The following is an 11,116-nucleotide window of genomic DNA, read 5'->3' on the forward strand; positions in this document are numbered from 1 at the left end:
TGGACTCTCTCTGCACACAGAGACAACAGGACAAAATATGATGTATAGATGACAAAAGGACTGACATGTGAGAAGCCACTGGCAATATAAAGTCAAGGGAAGCTGCTCATAAGAGAATCAGGTAGGCAGATATTACTCATACACACACCTTGTATATCAGGGTTGTTGATCATGTATAGCAGCCCCCAGAGTAAAGTAGTTGTGGTGGTTTCAGTTCCAGCAGGGAACAGATCCAGGGTACAATAACACAAACTGCTGAGGGTAAAACTTGAGTCCTGGTCCTCCGTCTGTCAGCAAACAAGAGACAGATGTAAGAATTTAATGTATTTAGATTTTAAAAAGAAAAAAAAAACAGGTAACACTCACCTTTTCCATCTCAATGAGGAAGGAGTCGATGTAGTCTCTTGGAGATGAGGGGTCAAGGTCTGCTCAGTGTTCTTTGATTTTGAGTTCAACAAAGTCAACTAGAAAATTTCAAAGAAATTTTGATGGGTGCCAGTGCGGCCGCCGCGAGGGAGCCAGCCGGCGCGAGGGAGACGGCGCGAGACGGAGGCAAACCCGCCCGTGAATGTGATGCCGTTAAATATCCCTTAGGGCCACTAGGTGGCGCCGCAGGCGCCGGGCGTGCACGAGCGTGCTCGGATCGGGTGTCAGATGAAAACTGCCAAACGTCAGCCTTTTTCTGAAAATCTGCAGAAATCAGGCGGCCACTAGGTGGCGCTGTAGTGATTGCTCATGTGCAGAAATGTTTACATAGGGACTTTTAATAAAACTGCCAAGTTTCAAGTTCTTTTCTCAACCCAGTCCAGAGTTAGAGTCACTTCATTTTAGAGGCGGGGGGGGGGGGGGGGGGGGGGGGGGGGAGGACATCTAGATGTGTCCAGGATAGAAAAGTCATAGAGAAAAAAAAAGTTTAATCTTTGCATGATTGCAAAATCTGCAGATTGACAGGTATGAAAGGGCTAAACAGTGGCAATCTGCAGAATGACAGCAGCTGAGAGTGTTTCCATGGCAACCAAGCCCCCACCCTTTCCCTGTGACTGGCAGCAGACAGCCACACATGTAGGGGCTCAGGTTACACATACTCACACACAGAGAGACAGGCTGCTGTAGAGCACAGGGAAATCACTGTCTGCAAGCCTCCGAACTTCTTGCTGCTGAAAGCAAACCGTAATACATATCAAAATAATTCTTTAACCGTTGCGTGCAGGAGGCTTTGAGGAACAAGAGGATATAAGTCTTGTCACTGAACTGCAAACAGAACTTAAATGGCAGCAGTTTTAAAACATGGCTGCATCTCAGCAGAGTCAATGGGGAGTTTGCATGGGGAGAGAATACTTTGTGTCTTTCCAAGCTCTGTAGCTCCAAATCTGTATGTCCTAGCCCAAAATGAGCTCCTGATAAATTGAAGCCAACAAAAAAACCTACGTTTTGATGTAAAAATTGTGTCTGTAGAGCAAAAACTCTGGCCGTGAGAGAACTTTGTTTAAGAAAGTCTTGTAGAAGCAAAAGCTTGAGTGGAGGAGAGTGGAGCAGAGGGAGAGGATTTTGGCACTTTTTACTAAAACTTAAACAGTGATTGTGAACAAACTGTTAGAGATATGAAACTGCCCTTCAGACCAGTGATAGATTTATCTTTCGTGACCCGTTTAAACTTTGAATGGTGTTTCTAGGTGAAGGTATGGCTGAGCTGTAGGCTTCCAACGAGACCTATGTTTTTGGACTGATCTGACCCAAATCCCATTCATTCCTATGGGACCGAAAATCGCCGTTTATTGCGATTTACTCGAGAACCGCCAGACTTTTGTACAAGAAAAGTCATAGCACACATGTCCCGATCGAGACGCACAGTTTGATATAACTTTTGTGGGGGTAGAGTGAAAGCTGTAGGAGGAGATAGCCGCCAAAGTTTGGAGCGGAAACGGAAAGCGGAACTAGAAAATTTCAAAGAAATTTTGATGGGTGCCAATGCGCCGGTTGCCCCGCCGCCCCCCTGGTGTGCCCACCGCGCGGCCGCCGCGAGGGAGCCAGCCGGCGCGAGGGAGACGGCGCGAGACGGAGGCAAACCCGCCCGCGAATGCGATGCCGTTAAACATCCCGTACGGCCACCAGGTGGCGCCGCAGTCGCCGCGCGTGCACGAGCGCGCTCAGATCGGTTGTCAGATGAAAACTGCCAAACATCAGCGTGATCGGAAAATCTGCAGAAATCAGGCGGCCACTAGGTGGCGCTGTAGTCATTGTTCATGTGCAGAAATGTTTACATAGGGACTTTTAATAAAACTGCCAAGTTTCAAGTTCTGTACGCCACCCAGTCCAGAGTTAGAGTCACTTCATTTTAGCGGCGGGGGGTTGGGGTGGGGGGACATCTAGATGTGTCCAGGATAGAAAAGTGACAGAGAAAAAACAAAGGTTCATCTCTGCATGATTGGAAAATCTGCAGATTGACAGGTATAAAAGGGCTAAACAGTGGGTCTTTGCAATGACAGCAGCTGCTTCCATGGCAACCATGCCCCCACCCTTTCCCCCAATCAGCAGACAGGCAGGCTCAGGTTACACACAGAGACAGAGCACTGTGAAATCACTGTGTGCAAGCCTCCAAAACTTCTTGCTGCAGAAAGCAAACCGTAATACATATCAAAATAATTCTTTCACCGTTGCGTGCAGTAGGCTTTGAGGAACACGAGGATATAAGTCGTGTCACTGTACTGCAAACAGAACTTAAATGGCAGCAGTTTTAAAAATGGTTGCATCTCAGCAGAGTCAATGGAGATTTTGCATGGGGAGAGAAAACTTTGGGTCTTTCCAAGCTCTGTAGCTCCAAATCTGTACGTCCTAGGCCAAAATGAGCTCCTGATAAATTGAAGCCAACAAAAAAACCTACGTTTTGATGTAAAAATTGTGTCTGTAGAGCAAAAACTCTGGCCGTGAGAGAACTTTGTTTAAGCATGTCTTTTTGAAGCAAAAGCTTGAGTGAGGCAGAGGGAGAGGATTTTGGCAGTTTTTGCTAAAACTTCAACAGTGATTGTGAATAAACTATAATAGATATGAAACTGCCCTTCAGACCAGTGATAGATTTATCTTTCGTGACCCGTTTAAACTTTGAGTGGTGTTTCTGGGTGAATGTATGGCTGAGCTGTAGGCTTCCAAAGTGACCTATGTTTTTGGGCTGATCTGACCAAAATCCCATTCATTCCTATGGGACCGAAAATCGCGGTTTATTGCGATTTACTCGAGAACCGCCAGACTTTTGTACAAGAAAAGTCATACCACACATGTCCCGATCGAGACGCACAGTTTGATGTAACTTTTGTGGGGGTAGAGTGAAAGCTGTAGGAGGAGATAGCCGCCAAAGTTTTGAGCGGACAAAAAAAGGCAAAAGCAATATGTTGCCAATGCCTTACAGCATTGGCACCCATAATAATAAGCGGAATATACGCAGAGCGATAGTAATATGTTGCCAATGCCTTACAGCATTGGCACCCATAATAATCTTTCGTACCACACGAAATATCTCCTGATGAGGTCCAGGCATCCTCTTCATCAGCCAAGGAATTGTGTTGTACACCTACAGAGCATGGAGACAAATACCAGATCCTCTCAGTCTGTGAACACTATAGCTGTTATTCACTTAAGTTTCTACTGCACACCTGGTGGGGTGGGTAGGTGGATTGATACCTTTAATACACCGAATAAATCACCAGTTCTGCACTTGCTGTCTTTAGATTGGCTCACCTGTGTCATAAAACCTCCCTGTAAACACACAATGTCATTCAAGCCCTGAAGAATAGACTGGTACTGCTTGTCATTGTACTCAAATCAATTCCCAAACACCAAGCAGCAGATGATGTTGGAAACAGCGTTGTTTATCAGTATCTGGCCATTAAAAGGCTTGCCTGTAAAATAAAAAAGGGAACAGAGATTAAGTAAAACCTTACGTCAAAATAGTAAGTGTGTGATGAGCCACAGAAAAATATCAAGTGTTTTCCAGTAAACTCATTCGTGCCTTGCTGGTCTGCAAAGGCCTCTGTGAGATATCGGCACTCCTGCTGGATGAATACTTCCAGGGTCTTCTTGCCCAAATCAAAGTTTCTGAGTGTATGAAGAGCAAATCTCCTCCACTGTTTCCATGGATTACCATGTGACGTCACAAGACCTTACAAGAAATTAAAGAAATATACATAAAAACATTGAGAAATGACACTACATGGATAAAAATCCTCCTTTAACCTAAGTGTTTTCCTTCAAATGTGCGCTTTAGAATTCAGGGAAAGAATACTGGAACACGAACAATGGGCTTTATGCACGGTGCTGTTTGTTTAACTTCCGGTTCACGACACGCCAGTAAAAACGCTTCCGGTTAAAGCTATGGGTAACGTTGTGGCTGTAGATTTGAATACTGAGGGAAACCAAGGAATAAGATATTGTTCATAGTCGAGACAACAGGTAGTATAGTTGTTTATAGATGAGTGTATTACTATAATGGTATAATATATAACGTGAGATGAAGCAGGCACACAAGTTTCAGCGGCGTGAAAGGTCGACAGCTGAACACTGCTGTGTTCCATTGTGTACCTCGTCAGCTAAATACAATTCAACAATCAGTTTCCACACGTTTCCCTCGGATGATCAACAACGGAAGAGATTGATCGTGAACATCAGAAGGGATAATCTCATCATCACTCCACACACCCGTGTATGCAGTCGACACTTTACAGCGCAAGATGTCAAAGAGCCGAGTAAGGAAGGCAGGAGGAGGCGGCTGAGACCCGGCGCCGTTCCAGTTTTATTTCCGTGGAACAACTTTTCTCTTGTTGTGTCACAAGAGGAGCTCCATTATTTTATTTTTTATATTGGCAAAAATAAAGAGCTGAGTTATAGCACAGGAGATGGTATATTGCTTTCTGCTTATTGCTTACTGTAAACATCTAGCTTACATGTTGTCGACTGTGAGCAGGTCTGATTGTAAGGTCTGACAGCAGCAGGGTGAAAGGGGCTGCCCTGTACTGTGAAAATGTTAAGCATTTATTTCATAAGGTAACCCCTCAGTATAACTGAAGTTTGCAGGAGCTTCACCTGTAGAATCTGCAGGTAGTAAGCAGCCAGGTGGATGATCAGATGCAGATATCTGCTGAGAGTGAAACATCAAGGGGAAATGAGGGGTCGTCTTCTTATATTTGGATAGACTGGTTTACTTGTTAGACTCCATGAACATGGAAATTAAAAATGTATTCTGAAATACAAATTAATAAGACCCCGGTCTAACAGGTGGTTGCTTGTAGCAGGAAGGTTTACTTCAGATCGCAGATGAAGGTCAAGAACACCAAAAGCATCATCAATGGAGAGATACTGCAGGTCCTTCCTCCCCTCTGCTGTCAGACTCCACAATTAGGCCTGTTCGCAGCAGTGTTGATGTATTTATATTGTAGTTGTGTATATATATATTTGTATACACAACTTGTTTACCTCGCAGAGGTCTTCACGGACATCTTCAACCTGTCCCTTACCCAAGCAGCTGTGCCAACATGCCTCAAATCCACCTCCATTGTACCGGTACCAAAACACTCCAGTCCGGCATGCCTGAATGACTACCGGCCAGTCGCACTCACACCCATTGTGATGAAGTGCTTCGAGCGGCTAGTCCTGTCACATCTGAAGAGCTGCCTTTCACCCACACTGGACCCACATCAGTTTGCCTACCGCAGCAATAGGTGTACAGAGGATGCAGTCTCCACAGCGCTGCACTCTGTGCTCACACATCTGGACAATACCAATACATATGCACGGATACTGTTTGTTGACTATAGCTCAGCATTCAACACTGTCAGACCCTCCAGGTTAATCACTAAACTTGGAGACTTGGGCATCACCACCCCCCTCTGCTTCTGGATAAAGGACTTTCTGACCAACAGACCTCAGCATGTTAGGTCAGGCAACACCTGCTCCTCCACCATCACACTCAACACAGGCGTACCACAGGGCTGTGTGCTGAGCCCATTCCTGTATTCCCTCTTCACCCACGACTGCAGACCTGTACATGGATCCAACTCCATCATCAAGTTTGCTGACGACACCACGGTGATCGGCCTCATCAGCAACAACGATGAGTCGGCCTACAGGGAGGAGGTTCAGCACCTGGCCACGTGGTGCGCAGACAATCACCTGCTCCTTAACACAAAGAAAACCAAGGAGCTCATCGTGGACTTCAGGAGGGAGAGAGGAGGCACACATGACCCCATCCACATCGACGAGATGGCAGTTGAACGTGTCTCCAGCTTCAAGTTCCTGGGGATCCACATCTCGGAGAACCTGAATTGGACCACCAACACCTCCAGCCTTGTGAAGAAGGCTCACCAGCGCCTCTTCTTCCTGAGGACGCTGAAGAAACACCACCTGTCTTCAGCCATCCTGGTGAACTTTTACCACTGTGCGATTGAGAGCATCCTGACCAGCTGTGTCACGGTCTGGTATGGGAACTGCTCTGTCGCAGATCGCAAGGCGCTGCAGCGGGTGGTGAAAACTGCCCAACGCATCACAGGGTCTCCACTTCCAGCCCTCGAGGAAGTCCAGAGGAAACGCTGTCTGCGTCGAGCTCGCAGCATCCTCAAAGACTCATCCCACCCTGCACATGGACTGTTTGCACTCCTGCCGTCTGGCAGGCGCTTCAGAAGCCTCAGGACAAAGACCAGCAGGCTGAGGAACAGCTTCTTCCCCAGAGCTGTCTCGCTGCTGAACTCTGCCCCCCACTGACTGACCCCATACCACACTACATCCCATCACACACCCCCCGACCTGACCGAGTACTATGTACTGAACACTCCACTAGCCTTTCCACTTCACTGTTTATTTAGTTAGACTCCTGCTCATTACTTTGCACTATTTCAATGTCCACTGCACTAGTGACTAAGTTACATAAAGACTTGTAAATATCATCTGTAAACTACGTTCATAGATTCTGCTCGACACTGATGTACATTAATGCACATATCCATCTGTATATTATGCTCATAGCACTTAAATCATCATACTGTGATAATCACTTTTTGCTTTTGTACATTGCACATTTGTACATACTGTACAGTCATTTGCACATACTGTATATAACATATATCTTGCACTTGTTGCTTATTGCACTTCTGGTTAGATGCCAAACTGTGTTTCGTTGCATTGTACTTGTACATGTGTAATGACAATAAAGTTGAATCTAATCTAATCTAATCTAATCTAATCTATTTTTTTACTTGTTTACTGTGAAATTGTACAGCTGTCTACAGCACTATGAATTACCCCACTGAGGCATAAATAAATGTCTATCTAAAAAAAATTTACACAGCGTGTGGGGAAAAAAATGACTGAATATCTGACTAATGTAGTTTGGTTAACATTTATCCTGCTCATTGTAATTTTCAAAATAATAAATAAAACAAAATGGAATGTCCCTCAGGTGAAGTTAGGCCTCCATCTGTTTCCAGGTTTGCATCTTATGACCACCTGATGCGGTTTTGGCAGGTCATTCAACCATCACTGAAATACATGGTCCGAGCGACCAGCTTAACTGCTGATGATGCTGGACGACTGAGTGCTCCCACGGTAGGCCTTATTTGTAATTATGTGATTTTCCAACTAGAGCACAATAAAGTAGTACAGCCAACCATTTATTTCTTATCTTGTGTGTTTCACAGGGACAGGCTCTACACCCAATAGATGAAATGTTCCTGTTCCTGAACTACCTGACCAGCAGAGGGACCTGTCTGACCGCTATCAAATCCACCAATCTACTGTGAGCAGAATAATTCTCACATGGAGCAATTTTTTGCTTTCTGTCCTGGGTGCACAGAGAATCTGGATGACACAAGAGAGGATCCGGGAGTACCTACCTGTAGAGTTCAGAGACTATGCTGACACCACTGTGGTTCTGGACTGCACTGAGCTGAGGTGCCAAACCCCTTCTTCTCCCTTGCTACAGAGTGAGGTCTACTCAAACTACAAGTCCCACTGCACCCTGAAAGGAATGATTGGTATAGCACCACATGGTCCAGTGACCTTTGTTTCTCCCCTCTATGCTGGTTCGATCAGCGACAAGCAGCTGTTTGTGGAATCAGGTCTTTGCAAGCTTCTCCGTCCAGACTCAGCGATCATGGTGGACAGAGGCTTCCTGATGGACAACTGTGTGCCCTGTAAGATGTACAGACCTGCATTTCTTTCAGGAAGACATCAAATGCCTGAGAGTGAGGTCAGGGAAACGCAGGCAATCGCACACCTCAGAGTGCATGTGGAGCGTGTGATTCGAAGATTGAAAGAACACAAGTTATTCGATTCAGCCATTCCTTTGAATATGTTTGGTAACATTAATCAACTGTACATTGTTGCATGTCTCCTGCTGAACTACGAAAATGGCCCCTTGTTTAAGGCTTGGGCAAAGTAGAACAATCAAATCTGACATTGCAAGTGATTATTGTAGAATAGTTAGTCATTGAATGTGATATTGTTATTGCTGTTTTAAACATTTTGATGCAATAAAAAAAGGCCATCTCACAGCCTTCCTTTGGGACACAAACGGTGGAATTTTAATTGTTTTGTGTTTGTTATTTACAAGCAGAGGTGGGTAGAGAAGCCAAAAATTCTGAAATAATAGTACTGTTACATGAGAAAAATATGACTCAAGTAAAAGTCAAAGCTAGTCATCCAAATAATTACTCTAGTTAGACTAAAAAGTACTTATTGAAAAAAACTACTAAAATACTGAGTGCTCTCTGAACAACATCAGATATATTCTTTTTAACTAAAAATCAGTAACTGAAACAGTGATGAAAAAAATGAACATGAATAAAACATCCATCACATTAAAACAGTCTTCATAAAACTGACGTAGCCACCAGCACAGTATGTTTGTTTTCTGAGATGGTCATGTGGAAGTCGTGTAAGAAAACTGATTCATATTAATAAATGGCCAAAAAAATAAGCAACAAGTGGATTGCATGCAATTCTAATGGAGTAAAAGTAGTGTTCCTAATTTATAAGTATAATTGAGTGAAAGTAAAAAGCACACCGTTTTAAAACTACTATAAAAAGTACATTTTTTGTAAAACCTTACCCAAGTTAATGTAATGGAGTAAATGTACCACGTTACTACCCACCTCTATTTACAAGCAGTGCAAGCATCACAATTTTCATGCCAAAAGCATGGACAGATAAAATTAAAAGTAATCAGTTTTCTCTTTTATAGCTTGTAGAACTTCATCATCCCTGTAAATCCTCTGAATGAACAGGTCATCCTCAGTGTAGACTACAAAGTTGCACCATTCAAATCCACTTAATAAAAGTTGCCCCTGCACCTGCCAGTAGTAGGCATGTGATTTTTTTAACTGAAGTATGTCATCAGAGACCCTGAGGTAAGTGCAGTCGACATAGCTTCTGACATTAGGACACTTCACCTCTACCAGTCCAAATGCAGGTTCAGCTTTTGGGTCGTAGATCAGACCATCTGGTGAAGCCCCAAGCCACGGCGCATCGGGATGAATGATGAAGCCACATGGGTAGTGGTTGACGTCCCTCGCCAGACAATACTCCTCTATTGCCTTAGGCTCCAGCTCGAGGCCTCTCTTCATGTCGGCAGTTTTGTAGATTCGAACGGCCAAGCTTTCTGCCGATGACTGTCCTCTCACATGGCAAACTTCTCTGAAGCACATCACATGGATAAACAGTATATAATTAAACAGCATAATATATATATATATATATATATATATATATATATATATATATATATATATATATATATATAATATAAACACTATACTATTATTAAAACCAAAATACACAAGGTCTGCTAGGCTGCGGTTTCTGAAAAAGATGTTTATATGAAGGCGAAGTTTTAAAAACAAAATCATATTTAACACAATTTCTTATTCCGACAGGATCATCATGTTTGTTTACAACTATATATCCTGTTGGGTGAAAAGTGCACATACCTAAATCTAGAGGATGTCGCACGCAGCCTCCTTAAGAGGTGCCATTCCTGCAGAGAGCTTTGCTGCCTTGTGCTCTCCTCAATTCGGTGGGCATGTCATGTGATGTTTCCAGAGACATCATGTGGAGTTGCTGATGATGGCTCAGTACAAAGCAGCACTTGGTGGGGCCCAAGAAGTAATTCGAGGGAGGTACAGATGGTCGTGGTGTTGCAGTGGAATGCAAACACGTTTTAGGTGGGCTCCATGCTGGGAGGAGATAGGAGAGGACACTTCCTTCTTGAACTTTGCCAAAGGCACTGTCCACCAGTGGTATAGCCCCTGAAATCCCCATGGTGGTTATAAGTGGAGCAGTGTCCCTTGGCATCTGTTCATAGGCCTCGTTCAGGTGAAGCACAGTCATGTCTGGGAGCTCGCAGGTCAGGTTTGAGGCTGCTTTGTATAAATTACTCCTGCAATTACAACACAGCGTAATTGTTTTACATGTTCAGTCAAATATTTTATGAGATCAATTCAGTATAACCTTCTGACCTGCCAAACTTTGGAGTAGACTTTATTCTTAATAAGTTGTTCACGCTGCTTGTTGGTTTGGTTTCATCTATCATGTACTATGTACTCACTGCATCTATGCCTTCTCTTGTGCCTCACTGTTAACAAGCTGTGTGCTTTAAGAAGAAGAGTGTGCATGTGTGCATGCTTATAAAGGGAACTTCAATGAAACAGACAAAGGAAAATAAATTAACTATTCTATGTGTAATGTATTACCGGATTCCTTCAGCCAGTCTTCTTTCTTTGGGTCTTGCTGATAGTATCACCATCTGATTGGTCGGACCAGGTTTGAAGCCCTGTAAAGAAATGTAAAAGTTAAAGATGATGTTTTTGTATGTGTGTAACTAACAACATTATGTTAAAAGATTTGGATTTTTCACCTGAGTACGAGGTTTGTGCCACTGCTGTTCAGAATGTGTGCAGCTTTGTGTTGGGGGTACAGCTGTAAGTCCCTTCTGGCTGTAATCAGCAGACTGATACAGCAAGGCTGCAACATGATTGCACAGGGCAAGCCCAGCAACACATGAACACTGGTACGTCAGCAGCTCAACAGGTTTAGTGTCTTTGAGAACCACCTGTAAAAGAAGTTGATAGAAACAGTA

At 43.9% G+C, this 11,116-nt stretch overlaps 1 long non-coding RNA gene across 1 annotated transcript; it reads right to left on the bottom strand.

Annotated features, from left to right (window-relative positions):
- Nucleotides 1–10,364: 10,364 nt before the first annotated feature.
- On the bottom strand, nucleotides 10,365–10,773 carry LOC121631162. The gene is made up of 3 exons (XR_006008683.1): nucleotides 10,731–10,773; nucleotides 10,497–10,630; nucleotides 10,365–10,417 (listed from the first exon to the last, which is right to left on the bottom strand). It is a non-coding gene; the product is annotated as an uncharacterized LOC121631162 (long non-coding RNA).
- Nucleotides 10,774–11,116: the final 343 nt, after the last annotated feature.

The sequence above is a fragment of the Melanotaenia boesemani genome, chromosome 20, assembly GCF_017639745.1.
Source record: "Melanotaenia boesemani isolate fMelBoe1 chromosome 20, fMelBoe1.pri, whole genome shotgun sequence".
Taxonomy (NCBI): Eukaryota; Metazoa; Chordata; class Actinopteri; order Atheriniformes; family Melanotaeniidae; genus Melanotaenia; species Melanotaenia boesemani.